At 45.2% G+C, this 24,736-nt stretch overlaps 1 protein-coding gene across 1 annotated transcript in view; it reads right to left on the reverse strand.

The window, feature by feature from the left end:
* Positions 1-24,736, reverse strand: part of LOC134486149 (histidine-rich glycoprotein-like) — a 73,874-nt gene that overhangs the window by 16,811 nt on the left and 32,327 nt on the right. The window lies entirely within an intron of this gene.

The following is a 24,736-nucleotide window of genomic DNA, read 5'->3' on the forward strand; positions in this document are numbered from 1 at the left end:
CCATAGAGCCAGCTCTGTGCTCAAATCTGCTACTCACACACGCCCACAATGGAGCAGTTTATCCACGAGATGGTTGGAGACAATGCTCCCATGGGAGCAAGGTCAAATCTAAGCTGGCCACCGTTCTCAGCTATGATTCTGAACAACACTGCTGACAGCTGAGAAGACAGTACCACTCAAAACTTCCTGGGACATCCCCTGCCCCCCTGTATGGGCAGCCTATTTAAGATACCACCCCGTGTTTACCCTGAACTCCAGAGGACACTGCACTGTCCTGGGGCCTTTTGTTAATGACCCACATTTTTCTGCAACATCAGAGCAGGGGATTGTATGATTTTTGGAATAGCTCCATCTGTCCCCAAGAGATCCCTTCACAATGCATAGTGTACAAAGGACTTGGGAGAGGAAATATGGAAAGTTGCTCAGATGGGTGTATTGTGTATTTCCCGACATGAGTGTGGCTGCTACATGGGGTTAGGAAGTGCTGCTGAGGGAGAGCAAATTGCCCAGCCATTGAGCTCTGGTTGAGCCTCTTCTAAGGACCCTCTCCTGACTGCAGGTCATAAGAACAAAGCTTCGTAGAAGGTCCAGGCTCTTGACAGCAGCAACTGTAGTCATTTAGTGCCTTTGTTATTCTTTAAAACGCCCCTAGTGTCAGTGGCAGTGGCAGTAGGGAAGTTTTTGGAAGCTGAAGAACCTGTCTGTGTGACACCTACATAGTCAGGGGAAACAGCACCCACATCCTCCCCACCGCCACCATGAATCTCTTGGGAAAACCAGCTTCCCGTTTTGTGTCCTGTGAGCCAGCATTTTCTGACCAGGCTCACAGAATCCGACATCTGGCCCAGGATTTCATCTGCAGCGCCTTCCTGGGTGGGCGAAGAGAAACAGGAACTGGGTGACGCACCAGTGGCTGACATGGGTGGAAGGAGAAACTGGCTTCCTCTAGTTCTACCCATGAAGCAGAGATAGCTGACTGCCCCGTCCTCACCAGCCTTCCCCTTCTGTGTGGGATGTAAGAGTTGAATGGAATAGCCCAGGCAGGTACAATATGGCCCAGTGGGTACTGAAATTGCAGAGAGGTGACAGTGTCTTACAGACACAGCAGGCCAGGCCATAGAAGGAGGAAGTGCATACCCTTTCCAAGGTCACACAGGAAGGGGGACAGCTGGACTAAGACTTGGGTCTTTCCCACCTAGTTCCCATGGGCTAGTGGCCAAAGCTGAGAAGTTTCTTAAATTCCAGCTTACCACTGCAGAGCTTGGACATGGAAGTTTTTGCATGGATGAAACTGATTCCTGTGAACCCCAAGTCCTGTGAACCCCATACTGAGTAGCTATCCTGTTATCATTGGAGAAGCCCAGGCTAGTCTATTTGGATACCATAAGAAGTTTGTTCCCAATTCTCAGCAAGTCTCAAGAATGTTTTCTATAATCAAGTGGACACTAAAAGTTGGTAGAGACCACCCATGCCTGCACCCCAGTATTGGGATGAGCCTGAAGGGATACCTGGTCACACGTGGGGCCATGCTACTCCCTGCTTTGGTGAGCTTCCCTCTTCTTGTGGATCTTTAGTATTTGCTATTACAATTCCCCACCCCCACTGTAGATACACAACTTTATTTTCCCCACGATGTTATGAGCAGCCTGGGGAGCATGCACACCACACTGAAGACAAGTGCTCACCAGGGAACAGAAATATAGTTCGAGCCAAAGGTGTCCACACAGTGTATGTCCCTTGCTTGTCTCTCACCAGGGTTCCTGTGTCCAGGGCTACATCTATGTATCTCTGAGCCTCTGGAGACTTGGGTGGGTGATTCGCTTCCATAGAATGCTCCTGCCTCAGAAAGTGACTGGGTACCGTATGAAGGCTAGGAGCAGAGCCTGAGTCCCTCCCAGAGCTGCTCTAACACACACCCAGCTTCCCTCATGCACCACTGAGTACAGCATCCCATCTGCCAGAGTGTCCAGATGTGTGTTTTTCCCTCTCGGAAGGATATGTCAAGGCCATCTCTTACCAACCAGGCAGAGCCAAAAGCACAGGGATCCCCAAACCTGGAGGTGGAGCTTGACAGCCATACCCAGTTTCCCGTCCAGAATCCCAGACATCACATTCGGAGTGTCCTGGAATGGCCAGATGATCACGGAAAATTCAAATATCAGAGCCTCAAAGATCTCGTAAATTGGCTCACTTGTGGTAGTCCTTGGGTACCTCTAAGGACTGCCTCAGAGTATGCCAAAGATACAAAGGGGCAAAGGGTCCACAGTAAAGTTCTGGTCCCCCAGCTTATTTTCTGGTCTCATCTTTCCACACCCTTCCCTTTGGACACGTTCTCCATCTTTGCTAGTTACATTTTTTTCAAAGAACAAAACCTCCTGGACACTGTCACAGATATATACAGCCTGACCAGCCTTGTGAGGGGACAAGGTTATAGACGGCCCTGCTGTAGTCACTAAGAAATTCAAAAGGTCTTTGAAAAGCAGCATTCACTTCCAAGGTTGGGTTGGGACATATAAGAAGAACCTCAACCTTCCAGACAAACAGCAACAACCTAAAGCCACAATCCTTCAATGCCAGTGACCCCCGGCACTGCACAGCAGTTCTCGGTGCGAACGTCTCTGGACCAGATCATTCTCTCTGCAGCACTGTGAGATCACCTGAGGATGCATTAGATATGCAAACTCTCCAGCTTCCTCCTGTGTCTTCTGATTTGGAAACTCTAAGGGTAAAACCCGGGTTGTCCTCACAGCACCCAGAAATAGAGATAGAAATGCAGGGGCCACCAGTGGCAAGTGATTGTTTGCTCCAAGTGACAGTCTGGAACATGTGTAGTCTCCACTAACCCTACTGACCACACTTAGCCAACTCTTAGTGTCTAGTTTCAGTAACTATTCTGTAGCCATCCAGTGGATGGCCCTTTCCATAGATCTTTCTGAGAGGATGGATGCAAGACTTGGGTGAGAAACACACATCTGGACAAATGAGATGCTGTACTCAGTCAGTGGTAGAGGAGAGAAGCTGGGTGTGTTGGAACAGCTCTGGAAGGGACACAGGCTCTGCCTTAGGGGGTTGAAAGCCTCCATACAGTACACAGTGGGCAGGAAAAGTGGACAACTCAAAAGGCTTCCAAGGCTTGAGACTGTAGAGGGAAGTGTCTCCATCTTCTGCTTTTGATATTGGGCATTTGCACAGCACAGACCTGAGCTGGAGGGCTCTCAAATCCATGATGAAATTTCAAATCTCCTACAGCAAGCTGTTCAGTCATCCAAGATACCCATCACAGCCTCCTCTCCCCAGTCTGCATAGACCTATGGAGAATATGGAACCCCGAGGTCTCTTGACATATCCTTTCAATAAAAGCAGAGCCATGCCATCAGCTCTACACACATTACTGTCACTCCGGGGAAGGAGGAGAGATGCAAAGCCACACACCTTTCAGTCTGGTCACAGTGAAGTGTCAGAGCATAGGTATCAGACAGAACAAAGTACTCGTACTGAGAGAGATAAGAAGCACAGAAGGGCAGACCCAAAAAAAAAAAAAAAGGTTGAAAAAGAATTGTTGAAAAACAGTAAAAACAACAACAAAAAAAGCCTAACCTTGTACAGGAAGTATGAGAGAAGAAAAAACAAAGGAAATAAAAAGAAAGAAAGAAAGAAAGAAAGAAAGAAAGAAAGAAAGAAAGAAAGAAGGAAGGAAGGAAAGAAAGAAAGAAAGAAAGAAAGAAAGAAAGAAAGAAAGAAAGAGAGAGAGAAAGGAAGGAAGGAAGGAGAAAGGGGAAGAGAAAGGGAAAAGCTAGGAAATTTTAAGTACATACGACAGATAAGATATTTGTCCCTCTGTTTCCATGGTTACCTTTGCAGATTTGGGAGCATAGGCAGGAGTACTTGGGGACTGTGGGGAATTACAAAGCCAACAAAGTGACTGGAAGTTCATGAAGCACAGGCTAGTTAGACACCAATAGAAACCAGTTTTCACACACAGCCTTCCCAAAACCTGTAAGTCCTGCCTCTCCACTCCAGGTTCTGACTTTTTGTGTGTTTCAGGTGAAGAAAGAACGACAACTTGCAAGATCCTGACCACGACCTCCCCCATCCCCACCCGCTCACACATCCCTGCTCAACTGCAGTGGCTGGAGAATGCCTGCCTGGCAGCCCAGCCTCCATCGGCCCTCTGGGCCATGCAGACCTGCAGGACGGCAAACCAATCCAGCCCTGCTCTAGCATCCTGAGGCTACCTGAGGCAAGAAGGAGGGAGGGGGCTGCCTTCCGACAGCAAACCAGATCTCCTTAGTGAAATGCAGCCTGACTGGATTTTGAAAAATATCAGGGAGGGCTGTGCTTCTATCCTATCCTATCCAGGAGGACTAGACTGGAAACAAACAGACAGATCCAAGTCCAAGTTTCCTCCAGGTCGCACCAAATAGGAGACCGGGCATTTAGGAATCCTCCGCCCAACAATAAAAGTCAACACTGTAACATGAGCACGTAGTTGAAAACGCAGTGACTAATTATGTAACTGTGGAAGAAGGCAATTCCTCAAAGGAAGGAGGGAAGAAAGAAAGAAAAAGGGGTTTTGTATACCCAAGTCTTAAAAATAGAACCGAAGGCTTAAAATCATACCCAGTTGTCTATTGTATACCCCTCTTTTAGCTGCTGAAAAGGTTAATAATTTTCCTACCGAAACTGAATGTGGGTTGTGAAAGAACATTGAAATGAAGAAAATTTCCCCGCGGCTGCTAATGTATTATCAGCAAAGCCATCGGGTTTCAGTTTGAGTTGTTTGTATTTATTTGTGAAAACAAAGATCAGATCAGCAGAAGCCTCATCCTAACTATTGTCCTGGAGTGTCTGAGTTTTTTGACATGGAAAAAGAACAGAAGACCCTCATATATATGTGTACACACACACACACACACACACACACACACACACACGTAGACATGAGAAGTCAAAACAACAGCTTAGGGGGAGGATGTGTTTAACTCAATTCTATCATTTGAGGAAGAAAAAGTATTGCCTCATGTAAAACATATTTGTTTACAGTTTTTTCAAACACGAGGCTTTATTTGTACTCTTAATTGTTAAAATTTTTGTCTACTGTATGGCCAGGTAGAGACTTTTTTTTTTTTTTGACTGTAATGTTTCTTTAATACTTTCAGAAGTGAAAATACAGCTGTATCATAATTCTCTGTAGAAGACTTAGTGGGGAATTACAATTTAAAGTCTCCTTTCAAAGATCAGAATCATGAGCTTGGAGCCACTTCTGAGCAGGAACCTGGATGAAATGCGAAGTCAGGTGCTTTTAACAAAAAATGTGTTTCAGATGCCAGGTGAGTGGGTCGTGCTCTGAAGTTTAGAAGTTTAGAAACCAGACAGTGAAGTGGTTAATGGGGCTGGGAGGGAGCTCAGAGACTCCTCTGCGTGTATTTCCATCACAACATAAACAGCAGAATAAAGAAAAGAAAAAAAAACCTGCAAAAGGAACTCTCCAGTGGTCTCACATCACCGAACAAACTGTTTTTCTACCTATTTTGTGTTGCGGGCTTTTGTTATCAACCCAATCGGCAAATTGTGGCCAATTTTGTCATGGTGTAAGCAGACATTTTGTTCCCAAACTGTTTTCAACATTTTTGCTACCAATTACAGTCAATGAGAAAATGAAGAAGCCACAATACAAACAGAAAGGACACTTCTTCTGTACCCGATTAACCCCTTTTAAGGTTAAAGATACATAGATGCGAGTACCGGTGCATGTTTTTTAAAAACAGAACTCTAGAAAATTCAGATTCTGAAATAATCTAGACAGTCTTTTGTGGGGGAAAAAAAAAGACTCATTAATGATTAACCTGCCGATTGGATTTTGAAACCAGCCAGGAGACGTTCTCCTGTTCTAACCACGCTGAGACCCTGACACTACTCCCATTTAATGACACGGTGTATCATTATTAATCTAGAAAAGGTTACAGAAACCAGATAAAGGTTGAAAATGCAGATGAGGGGCCCTGGGAGCCAAATGAATTAAACCAAGGTAAAAAAAAAAGTTAAAGAAAAAAATCACCAGTTAAGCTGTTATTTACTACTGAAAATAAATGACGCCCACGGAGTTCAAGCAATATATTAATATTGAAACCAAACGGCAGTCTTACACCACAAATCATTTCATTAAAAACAAATAAAGAATGACACCTAGCTAAAATGAAAACACAAGGCTTTATTTGGTGAGGCGTTAAATGTTAAGATCAGGACACAAGGACGGAAAGCTGGTCTGGCTTTTCTCTCTGCCTTGTTGTTGTTGCTGTGTGTGGCATCGTCACAACACAACACCGACAGCGAAGGACCCTTCCCTAAAGATTTGAGAATAACTTGGGAGGCGAGCAGAATGTGAGTTCGGAAAGCTCTGCTTGTCTCCGTCCCTCAGGTTGGAAGGCACAACCATGTGTACATTTTTAGCCTTTTAAAATACCAGCATGCCCACACACTGCCTCAGATTAAACCAAGGAGAAAATGACACATTCTGAAACCATTTTCTACAGCTACTTTCCTGATAACACTGAGGCGTTTACAATCGAATTAATGAGTTCTTAAAAGCCCAAACAATTGTCCACAGAGACAGAATCCTCACAGCCGCCTGCACGCCACTCTCAGGTTTTCAGGCAATTCTGCAAGTATTAACCTTTGTTATGTGTGTTCAGAAAAACTCAGGTTTTACATCCATTTCAAAGACTACTCATTGCTCTGGATAGTTAAATTGAGGAACACTCTGAAAAAAGCCCACGGACACACCACAGTGCTTCCTTGACCTCAAACAATCTAGGAATTGGTGGATTTCTTGTCCCTCGTGCCTTTGCCCAACCTGTTCATATTTGAAATTTCTTTAAGTAGCAAAGAGAGGAAACACCCACGAGTCTAAGGAGTCATTGTTTCTTCAGAAAGTCAATTTCTTCATAAACAACCACCCAGAGGAAAAAAAAATCAGAGGAGGTCCCAAACCAAACAGCCAAAAAAAAAAAAAAAAAAAACTCAGGAGGATGGTTGCACAAATTGTCAGAATGAAGACAGTTTAAGTCATTAACGAGGGAGTCAGTTTTATTTGTGATCGAGCTGAAAGAGTCCCCGTGAAAGGTCGACCCTGCTTCTGGTGATGTGGAATGAACGCAAACACCAGTGAGTTAATAGCTTCCATTCGAGAGTGACGTTTAGTAACCTGCCTGAAATTCAGAAATGCTTCTCCCTCTAGTTCTCTCAGCACTTTGAGACCGTGTCCCCGTGTCCCACCAAGCAAGCAGTCTGCTGCCTCGAGGAAGACACCAACAAAAGACAGACAGAACAATTCTGAATCAGTGGTGTGATTTACAAGAGACAGGGAATTTCAGAACAAAAGAGGTCACCGGCATTTGTCATTTTCGGGGAGTATTTGGTGAGAATTTGATTTTAGAATACCCTCCCCGTCCTCATTTAGCAAAACTGGGCACTCAAACTCAGAAGAAGCCTCCCATGAACACCTACTACCCTTTGTAAAACCACACACAGCCCCATTGCCCTGTGTGAGACTTGGGAAATGATGATGGTTTTAGTCATCTGGAAAAAAAACAAACCATGACACGGGTTTAAGGGCTTTTCTTCAGAACCTCTGTCCTTTTGACTCTGCTTCACCACAACAGAAAAGCTCGAGTTCACACTCCATTGTGCTTGTGACCCGGGAATTTCTTAAGAGCAGGGTGGTTACACAGCCCCAAGCTCTCCCTGAATAAATGGTCAAGACATTATCTTTAAAAAAAAAAAATCTCATGGGGGTAGGGGGAAGAATATATAAACATAAACGCTCTCCTGTATTAAAAATTAACATTTTAGCACAACTATTTGCCATGTAACCTAGCTGATGCCTTTTTTCACACACACACAACTTAAACTTGTTAACACCACCAAAACTTTTTAAACTTGTTTGGTTTAAAGACATTCATATGTATAAATAAAATGTGGGTTTTCCCCCTTTGTTTACACTTTTGCTTGAAGCTAAGCTACCATTTATAAAATGATGACAATGATTTTGTTAAAACAACGTGTGTTTAGAGGTTTAGACAGGCTCAGACATACAGTTGGGTATAGATATTAAGGTCTTCCTTTTTTTTTTACAAGATTTTTTAAAAATGAAAATCTATAAATAACTGAGACTGAGAGGCAGGAGCAGGACAGACAAAAGTCAGAAGAGCCCCCAACTCAAGATGCTTATCCTGGAAGCAAGGGTCTCAAAACACTGCATGATTTTTCTTTCTACAGAGGAGAAAATAAAACTGATCTTCAGTGAAACATTATCTATGTAACAGGCGGGAGGACTTTGCAATAAATGTAAGATTAATTTATGAGGAAAGGCACATTACACTCCTGCAGCCGGACCCTGACCCAGCTCACTGCTGTCTCACACAGTGGCACTGCATAGAGGAGAGAATGGCTCTGGCTGTAAACTCAAGAGTATGGCTAAGCAACTTTTTTTTTCCCTGAAGGGTGGATCTGTTACCCCAAGTCAAAGGCACTGTGGACGTCCCTGGACCCTGAAGAGTGTAGCGTGCTTCTGAGAGTCCTAGCCCTTTCATTGATGTTAGCTGGAAAGCTTAATTATCTGTAGGTGCCAACCAATTTCTTTCTCAAAGCCAGCTAAAAACAAAACTGAGAGACACAGCTTGTGGTTTCACAAAAAATGTATTTACATGAAGTGTATTTTAAAGGGAGTTCGATCCCCAGGCATGATGCCATCTGTGATGTGTGGTGAGTTTGACATTTAAAGATATCAGGGGTTGTCAGATGTACCTGCCTCCGGTCTATACTTAGTTAACATGCTACCACCCCTGCCAGCAAGCCTTGTTTTGCTGATTTCCAGCTTAGAAATCTGAAAAAAGACTCAACTTTATTTCACACCAGTCCTCTCAGATTCTCTTACTTCCCCACCTAAGATCTGTTTGGAAGGAAGTGGAGCTGTGGGTGACCAGGGGAAGAAAAGCCAACTTTCACATTGTCACCAGGGATGGGGACAGAGGGACCAAACCACAGAGTCTAGAGTTGGTGGACAGAGTTATAAACGACAGCGGTCCCCCCCCCCCCCCCCATGGCCCACTTCCTCGCCCCCAATCGTCTAGGAAAGAGCTATCTTTCCTATCTGCCAAGGCGGCTCTCCTTGACTCTTAAAAAAGGTCCACGGTGTCTGGAAAAACCCCAGGTGACTCCAAACATTTAACATCACTTATAACTACACCAACAGAAATCACATCAAAGGAGCCTGCTAAACACTGGCTGTAGGGTCTCTTCACTAGGGAACTCGCATCCCAGAGACCCTGGATCAGTGCTTAGAAACTAAGAAGGAAGGCTGCTGTGTGCTTTATCAGGAGAAGTAAGAGTGACTCGCTACTAGCTCATCCTCGGTCGAGTGATGCTTGGCAAGTGTGTGAGTCACTGTCCCCTCATTTTGAAGGGTCATTTCCCTGCCTAAGGAATGAGAGTTGAGTCACAGCATAAATTAGGATAAGCCCCCAAAGATGCAAATAGAATTCCTACCCTGTAGCCAGCAGCACCCTGAGGCTCAGAGTCTCCTTTCTGCGAATGTACAGACACCAGGCAGAAAGGGTCACGGTCCTTAAAGCTCCCCACAACCCTCCTCTTTTCCTCTCAACTGTGAAGGCTGAGGGATGCTTACCCAGGACCTTAACACGAGCGAGGGTTTATGTGCAGTGGTGGCGTGGCTTTCAAAGGATGTGAGGGGGAGTCGTGCACCAAACTGGGCCAGCTTATCTGCTAATTCAAAGGTCTTTTCTCTGAACCCAGAGCTTTCTCTTCGTTTGTTGTTGTTGTTGTTTTTTTTTTTAAATAAAACTGTGGCATTATTTCACTGTGTTTAATATATACATATACACATATATCATACACGTATATGCATATACATGCATGTATATCATATACATACAAATAAAGGATTTTAAATGACTTTACCATAAGTCATTGAAAACTTTTAAAGAATATATTGTTTTGTTGTTATTATTATTATTATTATTATTATTAAATTATTGTTCTAGAAATCAAATCTGGAGCTTAGTGTATATGAGGCATGGTACCATCGTGTCTAAATTCCCAGGCAGGAGAAAGACATATTGAATCTGATTTAGACATTGCATGATGTATGCACACGTGTAAAGGCATCACATAAGCATGCATGCCTTTAAAAGTCGTATTTTTATCTATTAATTTTTTTTAACAAAAAAGTACGCGCACGTATATTCAACAGCAGAGTGTAAAGTGCAAAGCGAAGCTGCACGGCTTCCGTTCTGAACGGCGGCTCTAACTGTACACAAGTCCTCTGAGACTGTGCGTCTGTTAATTTTGATGTGTGATATTTTTTATTTGCAAACTTTTTTGTTATAAAGTTTATTTTTTCTAAATGGTGATACTATGTAAGTTTTATCTCAATACAACTATAAGAATTATGGTAAAAATCTCTTCCATTCTTGGTTGCCCTCCAAACCCAAGAGAACAGCTGTTCTGCAGAAGCCAGCAGCTCAGGGACAACGGGAAGGATGGCTGCTGCTCTCCACCTATCTTCTGAGCAGCAAACAGCAGCATTGATTTCTTTAGTGAACTTAGGGGCACCCGGACTTCACTTTCTAAGAAGTCTCTTCTGCCGGTCTGAGTTGTGGCCTTCATTCTAGAAGTTACCAAAGCTGGGGCTCAAATGCCAAGGTGAGGAAGGAGGGGGTTTACTTGGCCCTGAGCCCCGGGGTCTCTTAGATCCACAGTGCCCACACACGGGTTCTGCAAGCTCCTTCGTACACCAGACAACTGACATTCTCCTCAGCACCAGAAGCCCCAGGGAAGTTGATCATTACCTCTGCTTTACAGACTCATTTGGAAAAAGACAGAGTCGAGATACAGCATTTCTAGCGGACCTAATTCAGGCCAGTCTCAACTACTGCACAATCAAATGTGTGCCCTCCAATCCAGTCAGTCCAGGGGGCTCTTCTCCAGGATCCAGACACAGGCAGTCAGTGAGCCTGGGGGGTGAGGTGCTCTGCCCTCTGTCCTCCCTCCAACGCTGCCTTTGTTGTTGACACTATCCCTGATGGTTTATTGGCCTGCATTGCTCACTTCCTCTGCAGTCTGTTGCTAGGCTAGAGAAGGAGCCCTAATCGCCCAGAAAGAACAACATCAATCTTCTCTCAGTGCACTTGGTGACAAAGTAAAAATAATCCACACGTTCACATTGACATTTTTCTTCAAAAGGATAGCAGTGTCCCTAGAGAGGTGCAATATGTATGTATGTCTGCATGTATGTATGCATGTATGTCTGTATGTATGTATGAATGTCTGTATGTATGCATGCATGTATGAATGTATGTATGTATGAATGTATGTATGCATGCATGTATGTATGTATGCGTGCATTATGAATGAAGGTATGTATGTATGTGTGCATGTATGTATGTATGAATGTATGTATATTTCAATCACAAAAGGTTGGATAAAGTGTATTTGAAGTGAATCTGGTTTCATATTGAATTGTTGTCTGTCATCACCAACCTGGGTGCCTGCAGGCTCTTAGAACAGCTTGACTGTGGGTCTTACTAAATTGACAGTCTTTGTTTACTCCCCTCCCACCCTCAGAGGGGAGGGGGAGAAAAAGCAAACCACATTGTCAAAGCATTTAAAAACAAACCAAAGGAAACTGGGTTTCCAAGCTTTAAGCAGATGTTATTTACCCACAATCCGTTTCCAAGAAGTCACTTGGAAACCGGCTCCGTTTTCGTCAGCATTCATTTAGAAGCATGGAATTTCGCCGGTGCCGATGACATATATTTGCTTCTTGCCAGTGATAAGTGCAGGGTGAGCTATGTCTTCACCCCAGTTTCCCTCGATCTTGGGGATAGAACCATCCTAATCCCTTACGTGTCTTTCCGGCCACCATTGCTGGCAGAGAGCAAGCTGGTGGAGATGTGTAAGTGGCTCCTGTGTAGTTACTCATACCCTACACTGAAGCTAAGAGCCAGTGCCCGCCTGTTTTTTGAGAGATGTGTCCCTCTTGCTAGGAGGCTGGTCCTCACCTCTAGGTACCACACGTGCCTTATCCTTGAGGCTTCTCGGGCGCTGTGCCCAAGCATCAAGACTGATTTTCAAGGATGGGAAGGCTTGGGGCAAAAATGCTCATGGTGCATTCACCAAGACATGCTTTGACCCGAGCTGGGACTGGGCGAGTATCCATGGGCTGGGCTCACCAATGACTTGATGAGAGCATGGATCTATTTCCTAGCTTGGGACTCAACTATCATTTTGAGGTTGACCCAGACAGGCCAATTAAGAAGAACGTTGATGCTTTCCCAGGCCCACTGTGTAATATAATTCTTTGAGATAAGTGTTCTACTTGTCCTCGCTAGAGGGAGGGACACCAGTGGAAAAATGGTCAGTTTGCAGCAGATGATGGTTAAGTCAAGCACCGAGGAAGGACTACAGACACTAGCAGCACATCTCTCATTCTGTCCTCTGAGCATGAAGATTTCCCTGCCATTCCACTCAATGCCCAATACTCTACAGTCCACGCAGATACTTGAATCCTGTGGATCCGAATGCCTCCCTTCTTGATTGGAGTGTGCCTTTCCAAGACAGACACTATAGCAGTGGTTCTTCACCTGGGGGTCCCAGACCCTGACCCCATTTTTGGGTCAAACACAGGGGTCATATATCAGATACCCTGCATATCAGGCATTTACACTACAATTCATAGCAATAGAAAAATTATTGTTATGAAGTAGATATGAAAGTAATTTCATGGTTGTGGGGGCAGTCACCGCAGTGTGAGGAATTAACTATGGAACCGCAGCACTGGGAAAGCTGAGATCCACTGGGCTATAGTCAGATCTAGCACCAAGTATCCTACCTGGAACATCATAGCACGTGATCTACCTGAGTATCCCAGAGATGCACACGTGCTAGGACATGCGCCCATGTGGACACAAGATCAGATAAAAAAAAGTAAAAAGCTCGCATTAAAAAAAAAATTCTCAAAAACTGCCCGTGAGCCTTGCCGGTGGTACCTTGATAGAGCACAGGTTAGAAGGACTTCACTAAGATTGTTTATCCAATTAAGTGACATTTGTCTGCAGAGGTTTTTGCATGTGTCGTCTCTGCAGTCAAGGCCAGGACCAGCCGAGCACACCTAACCCAGTGTTCTCCCCAAGATTCTGGAGGATGGAATCCAAGAAAGTGCCAGGTGACTGGCACGCAGGGTTAGTCCAGGGTGTACAGCTAGGCAGGGGGCTTTCTGGCTAACAAGGGCCCTGACATGCTTTTCATAGACAGTTTATTAGATTCATTATTTCAAGATCAGCACTATTTTCCCTTTGAGTGTTCCAGGTCCCTCCCTGTTCACTGTTTTTTTGTTTGTTTGTTTGTTTCTGTTTTTGTTTTTTTTTTTTAAATACGGCTTCATTTAAACTTCACAGCTGCCCTGGGAGGTGAAGGGTGAGTGCACTCGGGCCTGCTGTTTGTTCATTTGTCCATCTGAAAGAAAAAAGCTTGTTTGACCCAGCAGAAAGGCCTGATTCAGGGCTCCTAGGACAGATCTCCTGGCAAAAAGACCCAGAGCCCGGCCTTCGGATTCCCAGACCCATATCTCAGGACTGCCCAAATGAGACAGCCTCGGTTGTTTCAGGACCTAGCCCATCCTAGGGGTAGAGAGGGGAATCAGCATAGAATGGGTTCAGGCCATGGAGCTGTACCCTATAACTAAACTCTGAGGCACTGTCTACTCCTTATACAATTTTTGCACTCCTTATGTGTGGCCTGAATCTCCCAGTAAGCCGTGGGAGACCTAAGGGCTCATCTCTAGGGGTTTTAATAGCGTATTACGAGGAAATGATTAGTGACATTCAACACCAGAGTGCAAATGACACCCATGGCAGGCATCCAAGAACACCTTGATCTTCTGGAAATCGGAATCTCTATACTTCACCCCACATTTTCAAACTCCAAAGAAGCCAGGCCCGCATCTGGGAGCCAGAAGCAGAAGACCACTGTTCCAGGAAGACAAGGAGACAAAGACATGAGAGTGAGCAGAGTATTTTCTCCGTTTACTGAGCTGAGGTCACTTTAGACTGGTCCCCCCATCTCCAAGAGACTGAAGCCACAGGTAGCCTGTGGACTCCACCCTTAGCCTGCTCCATCTCCCAGGACCTCCTCTCCCTTCCAGCACCTAAACAATGGCTCAATTTACTGTAGCCTCACCTTGCCTCAGAAAGACCAGGAGGCCCTCTGCAGCCTTGGGTCCCTGAGCTGTGTCTCACAGACCGGAGGTGGACAGAGTACCCAGGGGAGGTTCCTGTGCTTCTGAAATTCTAGAATCAGGGCTACAACGAGGCTTCACGAGTCACATCTCCAATCCTAGCATTTGGAAAGCAGAGACAGGAGGATGGAGAATTCAAGGCCCATCTGGGTTATATAGGATTTCCAAGCCAGCTTAGGCTACAGAGGGGAAGAGAGAACTGGGCTGGAGAGATGGTGAAGTGTCTGCCATGCCGGCACTGAGTTTGGATCCCCAGCACCTATGTAAAAATGCAGGTGTGATTCAGCGCATCTTTAGTCCTATCCCAGGAGGCAGAGGTCAAAAGAGTCCCTGGAATTCACTGACCAGACTGTCAAGCCAATTAGTGAGTGCCAGCTTCAGTGAGAGACCCTGCCTCAAAATGATAAGGTGATGGGATGGAGAAATATCGGGGGAGACATGTTGATCTCTCCACACATACGTTAGCATTTGTACATAGGCATGCAATACACACAGATAAATCGAGAGAAGAGAGGGGTGGGGGAAGGGAGAGAGCAAGGAGACAAAAGTACCACAGGCCACACTCATTTCGTGCCAGATCAAAAATGCGGGGGAGGTGACATTTGGAGAAGGGCCTATCTCATCAGCTTGTGGCGTACTTGTCTTTTTCCCTGGGGGAGTTAGGAGGCCTGCTCTTCCTGGGCCCTCTGGGTTGGAGTCCTCTTTGGGAGAACGGCAGCCATGATCACCTGCAAGGCCTGGTGGGTCCCTTGGGGCAGGCACCCCATCAGGCTACCCAGGTCTTTGTGACTTTTCTGGTCCTTTGCCTCAGAGGCTAGCAGGAAGCTCAGACTCACCCAGCGGGGAGAGGATCCTGCTACTCTAGAAAAAGCCAGTGTTGGAATCATTTGCTTCTGGACTCTGACTGTTAAGGGTGGGGCTGGGAAGGGTGGATTCATTTGCTTAACTTTTTATTTTCATTTTTAAATAATGTTCTTTTTTTTCTTCTTCTTCTTCAGTGAAGGAGATCAAACCCAAGGCTTTAGGCATGCTAGGTAAGCAGTGAGCTATCCCCTCAACCCCATGACACCTTTCTGGTAAACGACCCACAAAGATTTTTAGAAAGGAGAATGATGGGAAGATAAAAACGCCCGAAGAAAACAGAGTGAAAAGAAAAGGGGGTGTTTGGGAAGAAAGCAAGGTGGGAGGGAAATTAGCACAGATTCTCACCTCCTGCGGAGAGAACCAGGAGAGAGCCACAGCCTCCTTTTGACTCAAATATTATTTGGAAGAGTATTTAACAAGTGGTTACAGAAATAAAGTAGAAAGAAAGAATCTTCGAGTCAGACTCCCACTGCTCTGTAGAGAAGCATCCACAGGGGAAAACCCATCTCACCACGAGAATGTTGCTTTGCTACCATGCCTCCTGGAGCCCAGTCTTAGCAGCAGGGCAGTCGGGAAGCCAGGAAGACTTATCCTCCGACTGTAAATGTAGCCTTGGAACCCCTGCTAATGAAATAAATCTCTGCCCGTGGGGGACGGGCAGATACAAAGGGAGGCTCCGGGGAGCGGTGGGGGGCATCCTTCCAGCCCTTTTAAGAAGTGTGGTTTTAATGGAAAGTGTTTTAAGATTAGTGATGATTCTGCAATTTATCTGAAAAGTCAAAAGAGGGTTTCAGAATGATGCTCTATAGAAATTTGTTCTTGTGCCTCCACAACCCCCATCGTGTGCTCCAGAGAAGGCTGGCTGGTCTCCAGAACCTAGCTACACGGCTGCTTGGAGAATGCTCTAAGACTCTAATACTGTCCCTTTGGCCAACAGCCAGTCTGGCTAAACTCTGAGCACCTCTCAGCCATTTCACTCTGGCCACAAACCCTGTTTGCATCTTCCCGTTCCCCAGGTTTTTGTTCCAGCCATTTCTGTCATGTCAGGCGAACAAGCCATGTCCCTCCTGTCCCGCTTCCTCTCCCTCTCTCCCTCTCCCTCACTCTCTCCCTCTCCCTCTCTCTTTTTTAATTTTCTTCCTTTTTCCGATAAGCCCATTTCACACTCTGCTGGACACTCCCCCCCATTTGGAAGCATATTTCTGATATTACATTCCAGGACCTCTTCCCTTGGTTTCACCCCATTAGTCTGGTTACCCCTCCTTTGAGCCTGCTAACTTCTTCATATACCTCCTGGGCATAATCTTCACCAGTGGGTGAGCCACACTTTCTTTTCTTGCTCAGACAGCATCCAGGAGAGCTCACCCTCTTTAATTCTTGTGAACTATGTCCTGTGTCTTTCTCTCCCCTCACTAGGGTTCTCTGTCCCTGTGTACTCTCCAGCTCTGCATTCTTAAGTCTATGTGTGTGGTCCCTTTTAGAAAGAATTTATAACAGGGACAGAGTGGGGGCGGGTGAATAAGGTGGGAGTGGGTTTGCATCAGATTAGAAGAGACTTTTCTCTCACCAACTAAGGACAAAGGCAGCCATTGACCCACACTATTTCACACCCTGTGTTCGGATGGTGCACAATGTCTAGTCTTGAATCACATGAAGTTAAATATGTCCCCAAACAGCACGAAATAAACGGGCTTTTCCAGCAAGATGTATGTCAGAAATCTAAAAATGCCTTGCCAGTTGTGATGCTATCTCATTTGGGGGAAAAAAAAGCCTGTTGTGTTTTGTGTCATCCAGATAACTATGTCACACATGAAGTCATCTGCGGTCCGCACTCAGGCAATTTCTTCATTTTGTCACCACCTTCCACAGATTGTTAGTGCTGGCATTGGTCACCCATGCGCTACCACAAAGCATCACTGAGGTTGGAACAGTGTTTCCTGTCAGGAACAATGTGAATTGTTGGTCACAGGGACACCGACTTGTGTGGAGTTAAATATAATTAGTGTCTATTCCACTGACATGGGCTTTACAAAGATACCAGACAGAGCTCTAGAATGTGTTATCTAATAGGGGAATGTATGCTGGGGTAAAGATTGAAGGGATGTCCTAGAAACGGCATAAGAAACCGTTTTCTCAGATCAGAGAGTAATTGTGGACTGTTTGTTTCATGGGGTGTTTAGCTCTCGGGCTAATACAAACCACTTAGAGGTCTTACAGAGGGACTGAGAATTTAGCTCAGAGACACAGGCCTTCCCTGGAGAGTACAAGACCCTGGACTCAACCTCCAGCATTATAAAAAGGAAAAGATTACATTGCTAAGTCTCAGTTACATTTTCCTCTTAGTAAAATTGCACGCGCACACACACACACACACACACACACACACACACAAATAATAGACAGGAGAGGGGCCTGATGGTCCAGGCCTGTAGCTCAGCTCGTCAGTCAGCAGGCTGAGGCAGGGTGATCACAGGTGTAAAGCCAGCCTGGGCAGCTTAGTGAGACTCTAAGACTCTTTAGGAAGGGCGTAGCTCAGTGGTTGAGAGCCTCCTAGCCTAGCCTGCAAGTGGCTTAGGACTCAAACCTCAGAACCCTAAAAATCAAAATGTTTTTCTTTAAAAAGGTACGAATAAAAATGTGGAGTTCACATTGTAAGACCACGGGTCAGATCCTACCTAGCTCAAAGTTCACATAAGGCCACCCAGTCTACATGACACACTTTCTGTGTCCCCCTGAGAGAGCTGCAGTTTCGCCGTAGACTAGAAAGCAATCCTACAACTACAACTTCCCATTGAGAAAAGGTTTTTGGCTTGACAGCTTTGTGGTGTATCAGGCTGGAGCAAACACCCCTAAACTTTGCCCTGTAGACAGCAGTCCAGAAATGTCTAGATTAAAGAGCTGGGTTCCTAGACTGCTCTAATCACAGTAAGAAGAAATGGCTCAGACAGGGTCAGGCTCAGTGGAGGCAAAGAGCCCCAAGTTGACCGCCCCCAGACTAGAGAGCGATTCTTGGCTGGCCTGGAACTCAATTTATAGACCAGGTTGGCTTTGAACTCACAGAGATCTACTTGCCTCTACCTCCTGAATGCTGGGATTAAAGGTGTGCACTACCACACTTGGCTTTTTTTTTTTTTTTTTTTTAGTTAAAAAATTAAACTTTATTACTAAAAAACAGTGGCGGAAAAGCACACATCTTAATTAACCAGACCCGCCGCATATATAACTTGTGTATAGTTAGGGTAACCATCCTGAATGGAAGTTTCTATAAATTCTAACAAATCACATCCGGCTCCTAATTTTATTACATGGTGACTCAAACCCCCAATTTCCATAGACATAAGCTTTTCAAACTGTGCTAAAGTGGACACAGTACATTGAGCATTTTAACCACATCTCTGTGTATACTTCAGTGCCTTGCGTCCTTTCGTGATGCTGTGCAGTGGGCAACACCACCTTTCTGTAGGACATTTTTGTCTTTCCAAACTGAAACTGGCCCCATTACACACAACTCCCCACCCACTCCCTTCAGCCCCATTGCTTTCCAGCTTCCATCCGTTTTTCTACAAAGTTATCTACCCTTGGTGTCTCAGAATTGATTTCCCACTTTTTTTTAAACCCTCAACACCACAGACACTGGAAAAAGTGACAGTTTATTGGCTACCCTGTCCTACAAAAGTAAATCCCAGTCCACCATGGCCCTCTCCAGGTCTGCTGGCAGGAACGGTGCTTTTACAATCTAAACACCAAAAGGCAATTTTTTTTTCTAATCGAATGAGACACAGGAGCAAGAACACTACCAAGAAACCTCGGGGACACACTGCATCATGGGTTTGGTAAAGGATACACTTTTAAATCTGATACTTTGAAACTCATTTCAGAAGTCAAATAACCCAGGCTGTCACCTTCGACCCACCCCCCACCCCCTGTGCATTCTCTACACTCACTCTGTCACTGTGTGTGTATGAGGGGGGGGGTGTTAAGGGGGGGGAGCTATTCAAAACAACAGGAAGTTTCTATGGATCCCGACATTGGCCCCCGGTGACTGTAAGCCTAATTCAGTGAGTCATTCCCCCAGGAAGGAAGAAGACAGTACGATTGAAGTAGATTGTTTAGTATTTCAAAACAAATAGAAGCACTGACGAAAATGGGGTGTCCTTATTGGTAGAAAAGGCAAGCTGCTTTTTAAAAATTCATCTGTAAGTGTCAAGAAAAGCGAGTCTGATTTATTTTGTATCATCAGGGTCCTTACTGATTTTTCCCCCTCAGTGTTATTCTACAAGAAGCATTACGGGGCTACAGGGAAAAAAGTTTCTAGGCAGGCAAACAGTAATTAATAATTTCACAGGTAAGTTCATATGAAATATAAACTTTATGGGCTATTGATAGAAAGCAATGTGAATAAACACAGGGATTTAAAAGTCATTGGCTGAAAACAAAAATTATTTTAAGTCACTGCTTCTGTACCATAAAGATCACAGAGTAGGTAAGTCCAGGGCAGTTTGGACAGGGGGGTGGGTCCACATCACAATGCTCTTGAATCGGAAAAGCCCTGATGTTGGGCCAATGCTACAGTTTGTCCGAGGAAATGATACAAAAGCCAGAGCCACAGAGTCATTCAGATTTAGGTAAATGTCAACTCGTTTTGATTTCTGAACTGTCTCCCATTGGGGGTCATTAGCTATTTGGTGTCAAAACCAAACCAAAACAAAACAGCAAAAAGCTGAGGTTAACTAACTGATTTCTCTTTCAGAAGCCTCGAAGGACCTGTCTTCATGCATTGTTGTCGCGGGATAAGATACACAGAATAGAAATATATAAGGACACAAAAAGTGGCATCAGCTAATATTTATTAATAGACTTCCTAAGGACAAGAGGAGATAGAGCTCAGAGGATCAGACGCTATGTGTGACAGTTAATTAAGCTAAGGATCACACTTACACCCAAGACCCGTCTTGTCACCCTTCTTTTAAATAGAAACCAAAGTTGGACCCTCAGCCGAGGCAGTCAGGTGACGGGTGAGCCAGCCGCAGTCCACACCAGGCTTCGTGTCCACACCCACTGTGGGACTTTGAAATCAACAAGTCACCAGACCACACACCAAGCGGGGGTAATGCTCATTTCCCCGAGGGAAAATAAGCATGTTTAAAATGAAAGTATGATCAACCCTGGCCTCAAAGCTGCTAAAACGACCTTGAGGAAGTTTCAAACCCACCCAATTAGCAATCTGTCTGTCTTCAATTACAAAAGTACTAAAAACCAAAATAAACTGATTATGCTCGAGGCACCTGAGTTTAAAAATGACTTAGCAAGCTTCTGCCATAGAAACCCCTGTATTCTCACGGACATTTCTGTCAGTCTGGACAGAGCCCTCGGACGCTCGCTCTGGTCCAGCCCAGCCATATTACAGGTGGCAGAGTCCTCGGGGACCGTGACCTCCACAGGACCTTCAGAGGGTATTTTATTTCACATCCCCTCAACCACTAAATATTGTTACTAAGCAGGAGGTAGCCATGTACCAAATTCATATGACTGTGAAAGCCATCACCACCCAGGAGAAAGATGACTTATCTAGGGGGGGATAGAGTGACTGAAGTGGATAGCCCCTGGCCCCAGAGGATGAGCATCACATTTTCTAATGACTAAGACTGAAATCAGCATTAAAGAGAATATCTGCATATCTACTCCGTGACCACGGGGCTCGAGGACCTGCAAGAACCCTTGAGAACTGGAGAACCAGTGTCCCAGACACAGAGGCAGCAGAGTATGCGGAATTAATTTGACTTTGGGATTTAATTCAAATCACTTAGGCCTGCGGGATAGAAGACAGGCAGCTGGTCTAGGAGGCAACAGAGACATTTTGCTTTCTGGAACATTCCATGCAGTGGGACCTGACTTAGGTGGGTGAAGTTCTTGACCCTGAACAGAAAATAAAATGCTAAAAATAGTTACGAGAGTACTGCCTGTCTTCGCAGTCAACCCTAGAATGTAGAATGCGCTACGTGTCTATGAAGCACGGCCAGAGGCTCTAAGAACATTGACCCCCATGCCAGGTCCTCACAGCAACATGCTGGAGCCCATGAAACGGGGCTTCTTTTTATCTCTGTCATAAAACATAAGCATGAACTTCACTGTGAAACCGTTACCCCTGAGTCCTTCCTCAGAACCTGGGAGAAAAAATCACTTACTCAGAATCCAGATCTTCCCTAAGACGAACCTAGAGAAAACTTTTCTAGGGCTATGGCCGATTGAGAACCTACGGTGTCTCCAATGGTCTTTCTCCCACCTTGCTTTTTCTAATCTTGCTTTTCTTGTGAGACAAGGTCTCACAAGGTGATATAGCCCAGGCTGGCCTGGAAGTCTCTGAGATGCCCAGGCTGGCCTTCCTACCTCAGCCCTGCAAGTGCCTGACATTAGAGTTCCCTGCCTCCATGCCTGGCTGTCTGGCTTCTTTCCCACTTTTTGACAGAAACAATAGCAGTATTTTACTGAACCAAACAGAGCTCAAGCCAGGCAGACCTCTGGAGTTCCCTGCTTCCTCCCAGTCAGCCTCACGGCCCTGTAGAAGTGTCTATAGTAGCCTTCTAGTTTTGACACTGGGCTCCACTTAGCAACCCACACAGAAAATAAGAAGCCAGAAGGATAGGCAAGACACAGTGTGTGGGCTTCATTGGTAGGCTGATCAGACCGAAAGTTCAGATGAGGTTCCCTGTGATGGTTCAGGGGCACTGCCTCTGGCAGGGACTGGCATCCATCCAGACAGCAGCTCCTGTGTGTTCTGCTCTCATTTCCAGCAACCTGTACCCCTGTTTCCTTCCTGGTCTCTCAGCCTTGGAAAAACACAAACAAGGAGGCGGGACCATTTTAGGGAGTCCAAGAGGCAAAGGTTGTGTATCCCAGTCTCACAGAAGGCAGAAGGGCCAGCACAGGGCTCTGCTTGACAGGACAACAGACACACCCAAGGGTCACTTCCTTTTAGCTTCTGCCTACTCTCAGAGGCAAGAACTTCCAAGCCCTTCAGCTGACATGGGCCAGGACTTGAGAAGGGTGGAGGGCCTGGGAAGGTGAGGGTAGACTATAATCTTGAAGTGCATCGTGAAACTGAGCAATTGTCACTGTGGATATTAAAATCACTCTTTTAAAAAAGAGAGGAAATAAAATTTCAGATTTTCTTAGTGTTTTGAAATCACAGCAGTCTCAGATTGTGGATAATTACATGACAAAGGGATGTATATCGCTTGTTTGTGTCCTGTTACACACACACACACACACACACACACACACACACACACACACACACCCTCATGCAAGGGTTTGAGAAAACATAATATTCTGTGTATTCAACATGAAGAATAAAGAAGAAAAATGTGTTTTTCCACAGGAACGGCTACCTTCTCCTCCTTGACATTCTACAACTTTGGGACAAATAGAGGGGAAAGTGCTGGAAAGTGGAGCAGGGCTCGAGGCCCGGAGTCCACGACTCAGCAGGAGGCCAGCAGCTGCGGAGAAGCTCAGGCTGCTTCATTTCTTTCTCAACACCGCCACCTACAGGGCCTGCCTGGAATAGCACTGCACTGTGCGGCCCAGACACCCTTAAAAGAAAAACATTCAGAACAATCGCATCACGTTTTTTTTTTCCTTCAGTTTCCTGTTTATTAGTATTTTATCTAAGAGCAGAACAAAAGTCTACATGGGGGTGGCAAATGCACGGTCCTACTCACAATAACACACAGAGTTTTCAAATACAAGGGAATTATATTTTTACACCAAACCTACTCCAGGCAGGCTTTTTTATAAACTTCTGATGACAGTTAAAGAAAAAGAAAGAGTGGAATTCTTTAGCACATTAAAATTATAAAACATTTTAAAGATTTTTTAAAAGAGGGATAGGGAGAAATCTCAGTAAGTGAAATGCTTGCCCCACAAGCATATTATAAATAAAAATAAATAAATAAATAAATAAATAAATAAATAAATAAATAAATAAATAAATAACAGGTGTGGCCCTGTGCCCCTAAGATCCCAAAGCTAGGGAAACAGAGACAGGGTAATTCCTGGGACTTGCTGGCCAGCCTGTCTAGCCGGCTGACAAGCTCTGGATTTGATGACGTGTCCTGCCCCAAATAAGGTTGAGAGCAATTAAGGAAGACGCTTGATGTTGATGTCTCATCTGGACACACGTGCATGGGCACACACATGCACAAGTATCCACATGTACATACACTTCCACACACAGTACATACGTATGAACCAATAATACCGCACATGAACCAATAATATTTATAGATAAACACATTCGAACGGTAGCATTCATTCCTATACATTTTATTGGTGAGTCTTTGCATTTTGTTTGACATATCTATAAAGGCGATGAAAATGTAAGTGCCCTCCCCGCCGTCTGTTTCAGAAATTGGTTGGGTGATCGAAAGGATGAAGGGGAAGGGCGTCCACTGTTTCCATGCTCAGAGGCTGAGGACATCTGCATTTCTTCTCACACAAACAAGAGTCTTGGCTAGGGGCCTTCTGCCATCATAGGGCCATCCTCGACTCCATGAACTCTGCCTTTCCCTCAGCCTGGCATGCTGCTCCTCCAAGCCTACGTTCTCAGAAGCCTCAGGGACAATAAAGTGAGGAACAGGCAGCACAACTGGTGGCTGTGGGTCCACTGACCTCACACGCCACTTTCTTTTAAAAAGAAGGTTATGTCTTTTACTTTCTGAGCACGGGTGTTTTGCTTGTGTGTATCTATGTGTGCCCACCTGGTGTCCTCAGAAGTCAGAAGAGGGCATTGGATCCCCGGGAACTCAAGCTACGGAGGATTGGGAGCTGCCATGTGGGTGCTGGGTACCAAACCTAGGTCCTCCTGCAGAGCTGAACCACCTCGCCATTCCCCACCCATCCCACATCCTTTATCCTTCTCAGAGATGAACATGCAGGGAATTCTCATGATCACAGCCAGCAAGCAAGGGACGGCTGCTGTTGTATTTGGTGACCTTCCTTGTTCTTGTGATGGCTCGGGTCACTTAGAATCCTCCAGCATGCTCAGCTGTTCAGAGACTGTTCTGGCTTCCAAGTTTGTAGTCTTCTCCTGGCTAGTCTATCTGGTCTCGACCAGCACTAAACACATCTCCACTCTGCTGTATGCCCTCCCGATCTGCAGACACATGTCTTGTTAGCTCACACAGTTAAAGGCCTTTTGTTTCCTTATCCATTTTCATTTTCATGTGAATGAGAAAGCTGACCTTAAGAATCACCAAAGAGGCTGGGGGAGGGGAGCTGTGGCTACAAGCTGCCCTGGCAAAGGCTTGAGTTCGGTTCCCAGCCTCCAGATCTGACTTCTCACAACTGCCTGTAATTTCCAGCTACAGGGGGATGCCTGCCACTTCTGACCTCCGTGTGCACCATCACATACTGAGCATAATCTCATAAATAAAAACAAATCTCAAAAACAAAAAGACCCTCTAGGCAAGGCCATGGGAGTATGCATGTGAACATATAAAAAAAAAAAAACAAAACTAACAAACAAAGAAACAAAAAACCTCAACAGACATAAAAAAGGTT

The sequence above is a fragment of the Rattus norvegicus genome, chromosome 3 (assembly GCF_036323735.1).
Source record: "Rattus norvegicus strain BN/NHsdMcwi chromosome 3, GRCr8, whole genome shotgun sequence".
NCBI classification, from domain to species: domain Eukaryota; kingdom Metazoa; phylum Chordata; class Mammalia; order Rodentia; family Muridae; genus Rattus; species Rattus norvegicus.